General features: G+C 48.0%; 1 long non-coding RNA gene across 1 annotated transcript in view; it reads left to right on the forward strand.

Moving 5' to 3' along the window:
- Positions 1-8,802, forward strand: part of LOC142295303 (uncharacterized) — a 204,227-nt gene extending 195,425 nt beyond the window's left edge. The window contains exon 3 of the long non-coding RNA XR_012751411.1: positions 7,803-8,802. This is a non-coding gene — a long non-coding RNA (uncharacterized LOC142295303). The remainder of the gene's footprint in view (positions 1-7,802) is intronic.
- Positions 8,803-11,952: the final 3,150 nt, after the last annotated feature.

Raw genomic sequence — 11,952 nt, forward strand, 5'->3', positions numbered from 1 at the left:
AGGGGGAGGTGTTGGCTTGGATGAACCCCCTGTGGGAGAGAGAAGATCCGGTAATCCACAACATTCGGGAGTTTTTGAAGACCTTTCGCAGAACCTTTGACAGCCCGGAAGCACCACCTAAGCGGCTTCACTCATTTGGTTACGCCAAGGCTCCTAGCAGTTGGCCAGTACGCCATTCATTTTCGCACGCTTGCCTCTGAACTCGGCTGGAATAACAAAGCATTGTCCGCCGCCTTCTGGGAGGGCCTTTCCGGTCGCATCAAGGACGAGTTGGCAGGTCGTGATGTACCAACCACCCTGGATGGCCTAATCACTCTCGCCTCCAATATTGACCTCCGCTTTCAAGAACGAACCCAGGAAGCAATCCGTGAGAGGAGACCGGTACGCCATGTTCCTACTTCGAAGACTTCCGTTCTCCCACCATTGCAGTCCTGTACTCCTACCTCCGAACCCATGCAAGTGGATCGTATGGGTCAAGCTGCACTACGCTGGGCAGAATGGTTTGCTAAGGGCCTATGCCTCTATTGTGGAGACAACACACACCAGATCCGTTCCTGTCCAGAGAGGCCGGGAAACTCCAAGGCCTAGGGTTGATAGGAGAGGCCACCCTAGGCGCCAAGTCCCTCTCATCCCCGGTTACGCTAACCGTCCAAGTAACAGCGGAGGAGGTCCAGTTCACTGCGGAGGTGTATCTGGATTCTGGCTCAGCGGGCAACTTTATACAACAGGCCACAGTGGACAAATATCACATTCCGGTCACGCCGCTCTCAGATCCCCTGGTAATCGCTTCCGTGGATGGGAGACCCCTCTCTGAGGCCGTGCTCTTCATCACTACTCCCGTGGGACTCCGTATAGGCGCATTGCACACAGAACAGATTGTCTTCTACGTGCTGCCAAATATGGCTCACCCAATCCTGTTGGGACTACCCTGGTTGCGAGCACACAAACCCGTGGTCAGTTGGCATTCCGGAGAGGTTGCTAGATGGGTCCAGGCCTGCCACAAGACTTGTCTGCAGCCAGTTCGTCCACTCCATCTGCCTCCGGCACCGTATTCCCTACCAAGACTTCCGTCCGCCTATTGGTCCTTTGCGGATGTCTTTGACAAAAAGGAAGCTGAGGTATTGCCACCGCATAGACCCTATGACTGTGCCATAGACCTGCAGCCAGGGTCTACTCCCCCCCGAAGGCACGTTTATCCCTTGTCACCAGCAGAGACACAGGCCATGTCGGAATACATCGCTGAGAACCTGGCAAGGGGGTTTATCTGGAGATCCGCATCCCCTGCAGGGGCCGGATTCTTCTTCGTGAAAAAGAAGTATGGTTCCCTCCGGCCATACATTGACTACAGGGGTCTAAACCAAATTACCGTGAAGAACAAATACCCTCTTCCTCTCACCCCGGAGCTCTTTGATCAGCTCAGAGGGGCCCGTATTTTTACCAAACTAGATCTCCGTGGAGCATACAACTTGGTCCGTATTCACCCGGGCGATGAATGGAAGACCGCCTTTAACACCCGGGACGGGCACTACGAATACCGTGTGATGCTGTTCGGTCTCTGCAACTCCCCGGCTGTCTTTCAGGAGTTTGTGAATGACGTTTTCCGGGACCTGTTGTACGTCTGTGTGGTCGTCTATTTGGACGACATCCTGTTTTTTTACTCGGATATATCGACCCACCAGAGGCATATGTAACTCGCCCACCCCAGGGCTTTGGGACACCCGGTGTCAGGCCAGACTAGTCCGGGGGTAGTCAGTGGTGGCGGGGCCCGACTCCGTGACCCTGGCAGCGTCAACTAAAATGGCAGTTGTGGGGGTAATAACTTTAATTAAAGTTTGTGGAAATATTCATGACGCCACCTGTGGATTGCGGCTATAGAGCCACCGCTGCTGGATGAGACCTCCGGGGCTGATGGATTAGCAGCTGGGATGGTTCTGCTCCCCGCAGGTAGAGCGGTACCCCGGGGCAGCCGTTGGTGCTTATTAAAGTCTATGGTGCTTTGGAAATGGTGCAGGGCTAATCAGGACAGTGAAAAGAACCGACACAAACAACAGTCTCTTTACCTTCTTTTCTTTTACTGTATAACAGTCCAGTCCTGGGAGACCGTCACAGGTGGTGAAGGGGATCCGGTCAGCCTGGAAGTAACTGTGGTGATCTCCTTGGCCAGTCGAGTATTGAGGCCTACTCCCTGTTCTTCCTTTGCTTCTACGGGACCCTGCACTCTGGGTTTAGCAATGGCCCTCTTGCTGCTGGGACCGGTGGTACGTCCCTTTCTCGTAGGATAGGCTGCGCAGGCCCTCTCTGATGCTTCCCTGCTGGGGTCCACACCGGGCCCTGGTGATGCAGCTGTACCTTCGGATTGTTTTGGGGACCAGGAGACCTACAGTCCTCCTGCCCTTCGGATTCGGTTACTGGGGGATCTAATACCCTGGCAACCACAGACTCTGATGTCCAATTTTCAGTGTGTTCCTCTGAGGCGAACAAGTTGTGACCAGTTCTCCCCTAGGATCTTCTCTTTGCCTCGCTACGGCTCTTGCTTTTCTTTGGGTTGAGCTAGCCTAGCTCCAAACCCCAGCTCACAAGATCGTCTACTCAGCTCCTCTCTCCTTGAACTTCTCTAACAGACTACCTAACTCCTCCCTCAAGTCAGGGCTTAAGGAAGTGCTCCCTGGAACTCTAGGTTTAGAGCTCCCTCTGCTGGCCTGAGGGAGAAACGGTATTGAATGTTGGTACTTATTGGCCAATAGACTTCCCCAATTACCTCCAGGCTCAGCATTAACCCTTTGGAGGGGCAACACTGTTGTGGCAACCAGATCCTGGGGCGCCACATATGCGTCTCATCCTGCAGAAGCTTTGAGAGAACCGTCTGTACGCCAAGTATGAGAAGTGCGTGTTTGAACAGATGTCCCTTCCTTTTCTCGGTTATGTTATTTCCGATACGGGTCTTCAGATGGATCCGGAGAAAGTGTCCTCCATTCTCAAATGGCCTCTTCCCTCCAGATTGAAAGCCATTCAGCGCTTCCTTGGATTCGCAAACTATTATCGCCAATTCATCCCCCACTTCTCGGCCCGGACGGCCCTTCTCTCCGCCATGACTAGGAAAGAGGCGAATCCCCAGGAGTGGTCTCCTGAAGCCGAAGACGCCTTCCGTTCCTTGAAAAAGGCATTTGCCTCCACTCCAGTCCTCCATAGACCCGAGCTGAATCGGCAATTCACGTTGGAAGTGGACGCCTCCTCTTCAGGTGCCAGTGCCGTCCTCATGCAGAAGTCGTCTTCTGGAAGAATGGGTACCTGCGGCTTCTTCTCCAAGGCCTTTTCCGTCCCGGAACGCAACTATACCATCGGCGATCGGGAACTCCTGGCTATCAAGATGGCCTTGGAGGAGTGGCGATACCTACTGGAGGGAGCGGTATAACCGGTCATAATCTACACCGACCATAAAAATCTGGTGTACCTGCAGTCGGCCTGAAGACTTAATCTGCGACAAGCCCGGTGGTCCCTGTTTTTTGCCAGGTTCAACTTTCAATTCCATTTCCGGCCCGCTGACAAGAATATGCGGGCGGATGCCCTGTCCCGGTCCTTTGTACCTGCAGAACATGAGGACGAGAAGGACCAGTCCATCATCTGTCCTAGTAAGGTTATCTCGGTGTCTCCGGTCACCTTGTCACAGCTTCCCCCGGGGAAGACCTTCGTTGCAGAGAATGACAGAAGGAAAGTTCTTCTGTAGGGCCATTCCTCGAAGGTGGCTGGACATGCGGGCCAGAAGAAGACCTGGTGCCTGAATGCCCATCACTACTGGTGGCAGTCTCTCCGCAAGGATGTCATCTCTTTTGTGTCAGCATGTCCATCTTGTGCTCGCAACAAGACCCCCCGGCAGCTGCCCTCTGGTCATCTCTTGCCTCTGCCCATTCCGTCCATTCCATCCCGTGGCAGCAAATTTGCCATGAATTTTATCATGAACTTGCCCTTCTCTTCTGGATATACAGTCATCTGGGTCGTAGTGGACCGTTTCTCCAAAATGGCTCACTTCGTCCCCTTGCCTGGACTGCCCTCTGCTCTGGAACTCGCAAACAACTTTATTCAGCACATTTTACGACTTCACGGCTTTCCTCTGCACTTAGTATCCAACAGAGGAACCCAGTTCACCTCGCGCTTCTGGAGGGGGCTCTGCAAACTACTAGGAGTGTCTCTGGATTTCTCGTCCACATACCATCCTCAGTCCAACGGCCAAGTCGAACGAGTCGACCAAGTTCTGACTTCCTTTCTCCGCCACTTCGTCAATTCCCATCAAGACGACTGGTCCAAGCTGCTCCCGTGGGCTGAGTTCTCCTACAATCATCATGTCAGTGAATCCTCCTCCAGTTCTCCCTTCCGTGTTGTCTATGGTCTTCAGCCGGCCGTCCCGCTGCTGGTACCCTCTAGTTCTGGTGTTCCTGCTGCTTATGCACTCTCCAACGACTTCTCCAACATATGGAGTGCCGTCAAGACATCCTTGGAACGTGCCTCTCTTCGGATGAAAAAACATGCCGACAAACGACGCCTTGATCCTCCTCACGTCTCCCCGGGAGATATGGTGTGGCTGTCCTCCAAATACGTCCGGCTGAAGATCCCATCGTACAAGTTGGGTTCCCGATACATCAGCCCCTTCAAGATTCTCCGACAGATCAACGAAGTCTCGTACAAACTGCGGCTTCCTGCCACGATGCCCATCTCGAACTCCTTCCATGTATCCCTGCTCAAACCGGTTGTCCTCTCGCACTACTTCCCTGATACCGGTAGTTCTCCTCCTCCTCTTGCTTCTGATGATGATTAGCAAGAAAAAGAGGAAAAAGAGGCGATCAAACAGTCCATTAGTGTGCAATATTTATTTTATTATCAGGTGCAGGTAAAAAACACCATAAAAACATAAAAACAAAATTCAAACTTGGCAAATCCACCTATAATTATTAATGAACAATCATCGGCTTTCCAAAATATTGTAACATATAAAGTATGACAAAGACCAGTTGTCCAAATAGTATTATGCAGCCTCCAACCTTTATAACAGATACCTAATGATATACTTTAATCAAATATACTATGCCATGATATTAATACATCCTGCAATATTGTATGAGTATAAAATCGTATCTGTACATAAGTTGTATCATAGTAGGCTGCAGACGTTGCTGAAATCAGCAGCACAGTCAGCAGACATAGGAGAACCGCACATTTGTTAGAATTAGGTTCAGCGCTAAATTAAAGACACTGCTGCCGGACACATCCTAGGGGATCAAAACAGGTGGTTGCATCAATCCAACATCCACTATAGTCATAACGGTTTGCAATTACCAGCATAACCCACTATTTAATATTTTGACATTATAAAAATCAAGGATTGAATACAACCACCTTATAAATCCAGTATGTTATATTAGGACATAAGAAAACCCAATAATATATACATCTCTGCAAAATAATTGACACAGCACCACGGGCTAAATTTTTCAGTTATAGCTGCATAGAATTGTGGATTAAAGGTTGTAGTTTTCCTCCAGCTGTCATTGATCACTCTGCTAGTAGGGAAACTATTGTGTTCCTACTTAATATACAATATGAAGAAGGTGCCGATGTTGTAAAGCTGGTGTCACACACAGCGACAACGACAACGACAACGACGTCGCTGCTACGTCACCATTTTCTGTGACGTTGCAGCGACGTCCCGTCGCTGTCGCTGTGTGTGACATCCAGCAACGACCTGGCCCCTGCTGTGAGGTCGCCGGTCGTTGCTGAATGTCCAGCTTCATTTTTTGGTCGTCACTCTCCCGCTGTGACACACACATCGCTGTGTGTGACAGCGAGAGAGCGACGAAATGAAGCGAGCAGGAGCCGGCACTGGCAGCTGCGGTAAGCTGTAACCAGCGTAAACATCGGGTAACCAAGGGAAGACCTTTCCCTGGTTACCCGATGTTTACGCTGGTTACCAGCCTCCGCCGCTCTTGCTGCCAGTGCCGGCTCCTGCTCTGTGCACATGTGGCTGCAGTACACATCAGGTAATTAACCCGATGTGTACTGTAGCAAGGAGAGCAAGGAGCCAGCGCTAAGCAGTGCGCGCGGCTCCCTGCTCTCTGAACTGTGACATGTAGCTGCAGCACACATCGGGTTAATTAACCCGATGTGTGCTGCAGGAGAGCAAGGAGCCAGCGCTAAGCGCGGCTCCCTGCTCTCTGAACATGTAGCACAGCGACGTTATGATCGCTGCTTCTGCTGTGTTTGACAGCTAAGCAGCGATCATAACAGCGACTTACAAGGTCGCTGTTACATCACCGAAAATGGTGACGTAACAGCGACGTCGTTGTCGCTGTCGCTTAGTGTGAACCCAGCTTTAGAGAATCAGTGTTAGCCTACAATTATAGCAGATGTTTAAGATTACTAAACTGTAAATTTATCTCCTGGATATGTGTGAAGGGTTTAAATCAGGTGGCTACACCAACCCGACAATTGTATTTAACCCCACAGGAGGGTTAGCTAGGGACATGCATCTATTATTATGTGTAGAGATTATGTGATTCAAGGGTTAATGAGAGTCCTATAAATCTGATGTTATCATGTTGTAAAATCAGGTTTCTAATTGTATGGAGTGACGCAATTATCCAGTCCAGTAAAAGGGCATTGTTTAGCAGTCACAGCAGAGGAATTAAGCTGACCCGTAAAACATTGCAGGTCCCTGCATATATCCAGCAACAACACTATCGCAGCCCAGCACTCCACGGCATCATTAAGCAGTCACAGCAGAGAAAGAATCACGCTGACTCAAACATTGCAGATAACAATCTGGTCAGGCTAACAGTGATCGCATTAACATTATAGGGAAATCAATGATATTATTACCTGATATATTAAAGATATAATAGTGGATAATACCCAGCAAAAAACAAGACGCCCTACACGTGTTTCGGCAACACACCTTCGTCCAGGGGCAGTATAAAGGCGGTAAACGTCAGTATTTAAATGTATGTCCACCAATCGGCGTGCTATGACCAGGTAGATGACGCATGCGTTGCCATAGCAATCCTCATCAACAAACGGCCGCCACGTCAGGACTCAGGGTGAGCCGACCACATGATGTGATGATGATGTGTACGAGGTAAGAGACGTCTTGGCCATGAAGAGGGTAAGAGGTAGGTCGTACTTTCTCATTGATTGGGAGGGTTTCGGTCCTGAGGAACGATCCTGGGAACCCCGAGAGAACATTGCTGCCTCTCTTCTGCACAGGTTCCTGGCCCGGTTGCGGGGAGGGGGGCGTCAGGGGGGGTACTGTCATGCTCCCGATGTCCCGGCAGCGCTTCTTATCCACTGATGCGGTCCCGGTGCCCCGGCATCGCTCCTTACCCACTGATCCGAACCCGGTGTCCCGGCGCCGCTCTGTACCCACTGATCCGGTCCCCATGCTCACTGACCGCGGCCATAGATCCCGCTCCTGCTCCCCTGCGTCCCCCGTGCTTCCTGCTCAGCGGTTCCCTCGGCTTGCTGCATCTCAGGACTCTGCCTCCGGCTCCTCGGTGTCCTGTCCCCGGCCTCCTGTGCTTGCCTCTGGCTCCCGGGCTTCGCGCATGCGCATTAGGGCACGGGCACGCTCATTCACCTTTTCTTAAAGGACCAGCATCCCTAGAACAGGTGATGGCTGATTGCAGGTGCAGGGTATAAAAGACTTCCTGTTACATACGAGCGGCGCTTGTTCAACAAGTTCTCACAGCTTAGCATCTTGTGATAGTGTTCAAGCCCTCTGTGTTCTGTTCCTGGATTAACTCTGTCTCTGTTCTCAGATCCTGACGCCCGGTGTGTGCCACAGCTGGTCCGGCTCCCTGGAGATTCCCCGGTATCCGTTTGCAGTGGACCTCTCCATCGTCCCTCTGCTTCTATTCACCAACGGCTCCGTATTACATCTGAAAATCTCCAACCTGCACTGGTCCCGGACTCCGCCTGCTGTTTTCACCCGGCTCCGGCATCCGTTCCGATCCCCTTCGGTCCGAAGTCATCATGGGACTGGCCTCAGTATTCCCTCCAGACTTTCCGAGGACGCTCCCGGTATCCCACCTGTGTTCCGGCCACTGTGCATCTAGGCCCTCTGGAGTGGTCGCCAGACAGTCCCTGTATAGGGGTTCGCTCCTGGTGGCCTCCCTGGGGGAGTCCGGTGCACGGCCCAGTGGGTCCACTCCTGGACTGAACGTAACACAATCTATCCTAAACTCTGCGGCCTGCTTAATCCATCTCTCCCCTCGCTATTCCCCAGCCTTGCCACTCTACCAATCCCTTCACTGGCTTCCCATCGCCCAACGACTCCAGTTCAAAACATTAACCATGACATACAAAGCCATCCACAACCGGTCTCCTCCTTACATCTGTGACCTAGTCTCCCAGTACCTAGCTGCATGCAATCTCAGATCCTTACAAGATCTCTTTCTCTACTCCTCTCATATCCCCTCTTCCCACAATCGCGTACAAGATTTCTCCAGTGCCTCCCCCATACTCTGGAACGCTCTACCTCAGCATATCAGACTCTCCCCTACCGTGGAAAGCTTCAAGCGGAACCTCAAGACCGATCTCTTCCAACAAGCCTACAACCTACAATAACCCTCAGTCCAGTACACCACTGCGCAACCAGCTTTGTCCTCACCTATTGTACCATCACCCATTCCCTGTAGACTGTGAGCCCTCGTGGGCAGGGTCCTCTCTCCTCCCATATCAGTCTCTTTTGTATTGTTAATGATTGTTGTACGTATACCCTCTTTCACGTGTAAAGCGCCATGGAATAAATGGCGCTATAATAATACATAATAATAATAATAATGGTATATGGAGCCACAGATCATTCTCTTTCTGGGAATGATCTGTGGCTTCACGTGGATACAGGTAGTACACTTCATATACCAATCTTCTGTCGGTACATCACGCTTCTATATTTGGGAGGTATATTTACTCCTCATGACTCTTTGCCAGGATTAATTATACAGAATTTTAATTGTCCTCCTGGCACTTTGTGCCTGCACTATTAGAGTCAAGTAGTTAATGGTGTTTTTACATCAGTATCATGGCCCTGGCTAACATTATTGTGATTTTTGCACCTTATTCATTCTCACTTCGTTCTCTTTGTTACACAGTTTAAAGAATTTTTATATATTTATATATTTTTCTGATTGGTAATATTATTGTGATGATTCTTTGATTATTTATTATCACACATTATAGTGATTTAGTGATTAATTTAACATTGCATATTGTAGCAATCAATTCATATATATTATATTATTTTAAACTCTGTGTTTATAGGGATTACGGTGCTTGCATTACGTAAATATGTGGATATTGATTGTTTAATTTGTTTAATTTATTTGGTGTGATATTGCTATTTATTGGATTGGGCATAGTGAATGATAATTATTATATTTGGCTGCTAATTAAAATGTATAAACTGTTATTTTTTATACTTGTTATTATCGACTTCCTGTATCTACTCGTGTTGCGCCACTATGTGTTCATTTGCGACTATTTGGTAATAAAATATAAAAAATCTTTTAATGAATTTTCAATAACTTATATTTTAATATTATTTATGGTCTCCAGTGCACTTTTTGTGTATATAGATATTATTACTATGGTGCTTGACCAATTATACAGTCCTTAAATATAGTAATGTTACCCCCTGAATTATTATAAAAAATAACTTTTTAGTTAATTTTATTTTTTTTTGTAGTAGGGTGGTATATTGAAATATATTTTTATACAGTAAACATATCGATGCAACAATTCCGGGCGGCTTCTGGCTGATATTTTTAGGCTGGGGGGCTCCCATTAACGTGGGTCTCCCCAGCCTAAGAATACCAGCCCTCAGCTGTGAGACTTTATCTTGGCTGGTATCAAAATTGTGGGGACTGCACATCATTTTTTTTTCAATTATTTATTTTACTGTACGATATAGACCCACCCACTGGCGGCTGTGATTGGTTGCAGTCAGAGTCAGACAGCTATCACTCAGTGTGGGGGCAGGCCTGACTGCAACCAATCACGGCCAACAGTGTGTGGGGGAAGGAGTGAATATGTGTGAGCCTAATGAGCGGGTGCAGTTAATATGTGATGAGGCTAATAAGCGGGTGCAGTGAATATGTGATGAGGCTAATGAGCGGGTGCAGTGAATATGTAACAAAAAACAAGTTCCAGCTCACCACTCCTCTGCATAGAATTCCATTTGGGTCGGTGCACGGTATCCGTGGTTGGTATCCACAGCTGACATAATCATTAGAAGGAAAAACAGGGAGGGAAACAAATCCAGCACCGTTGTCTTTAAAAATCTTGAAGTTTATTGGGTCACATTAAAAAAATGTTAATGGATCAACAAAATATCTCCATATGCCTGACTTTCCACGCCTTACGCGTGTCAGAGAAAAAACTCCTTAAGCATAGGCAAATACCAGTGAATATGTGATGAGGCTAACGAGCGGGTAGGGAAGAAGAGAGGCAGCGGGAGCAGTCTTACAGCCGTGCTGTGCTGTGGTCGGTGAGTATGAAGCGCTTGGAGAGAGACGCTGGCAATGTAATGTGCACAAAATGGCAGCGGCCAGCCAATCACAGTAATGCTGCAGCCAAGATGACTGTGATTGGTTAAGAAGCCCAAAATGTTTAATGGCTGCAAATCAGGCACCAAACATGCTTGGTGGGACATCTGAATATATTGAGGTGAATACACCATTACTCACTATATAACGAATAGCCCGAATACCGTACTATTCTGCGAATAGTAAAGAATACATTCGCTCATCACTAGTCATGGCATGCAGCAATTGGGACCATGTGGGAAGGAAAAAAGCCAGATAGATGTAGAGGAATACAAAACAAGTGAAGATCATTACACAAAATATTAACCTAAAGGACTTCTGTGAAAAAAAATAGTATTTGGGCCCTTTTCAGTCCAATAAAGCATCAACATTCACAATTCCACATACTTTGAAGGAAGAATTGGGCTCCCTTACCTCTTGGGTCCTTGTTCGGCCACACAGGTTGCACCAATGATATGTCCGCCCCTAATCTTAAACAGTGCAATGACATAGTAAGTGGAAATAGATTGGAACATAAAGAGTGCATTGAAACTTAGATCCTCTAGTGGCCCCAGAACAAACTGCATAATATAACAATAAAACTTTGAAGGTCCAAACTACCCTCTGAGAGTTGACCCCATTGCTAAATAGAACCAATCCCAATCCAATTAAATTATACAGAATATCTTTAATAACAAAAGACTGACAAAGACAAAGTACTCTCTAACATCAAGGGAAGGAAGGGGAGGGAACAATAAGAATGGGGTACTTAATTGTTAAGTTGAGCCCAGAAATAATCCAAGCGAGCCCAAGTGGTGTCAAAATGGTTTATCTTTGCATTCAGTAAAGCCGTCAAATATTCTATTCTGCATATGTCAGATATTCTGTTCAGTTCTGATAAGAAGGTGGGTTAATTTGTTGCCAATGGAGAACAATCAAGCACCAAGCAGCAGTTCGTATATGCATTAGTACTTTAGGTGTATCCCTTCCCATCCATCTAGGGGTGAAGTTGAGAAGACAGATTGCAGGGTCCAGCCCAACCTCTACGAAAAGTACCCTTGGTATTAAAGTTTTTACTGAATCCCAGTGTCCTGCCAACTTAGAACAGGTCCAAAAGATGTTGGGACCCAACTGCAGAACCACAGTGTCAGTTCGGAACAGTTTATGGAGGAGTTCTGGGGTGTGACACCAAAACATCAAAACCTTGTATTAATTCTCTTTATAGAGAGTGCATATAGATGTTTTGGCCGCCTTGTCCCAAATATATTGCCAGCTCTGTGGAGACAGCCCTCTTCCAAGGAATGACTCCCATTTGACGAAATATGGCTATGTGTCCACGCTATTTTATGTGCTTTTTTCTGCACATAAAAAAGCATGTTTTGGC

Source organism: Anomaloglossus baeobatrachus, chromosome 3, assembly GCF_048569485.1.
Source record: "Anomaloglossus baeobatrachus isolate aAnoBae1 chromosome 3, aAnoBae1.hap1, whole genome shotgun sequence".
Lineage (NCBI taxonomy): Eukaryota > Metazoa > Chordata > Amphibia > Anura > Aromobatidae > Anomaloglossus > Anomaloglossus baeobatrachus.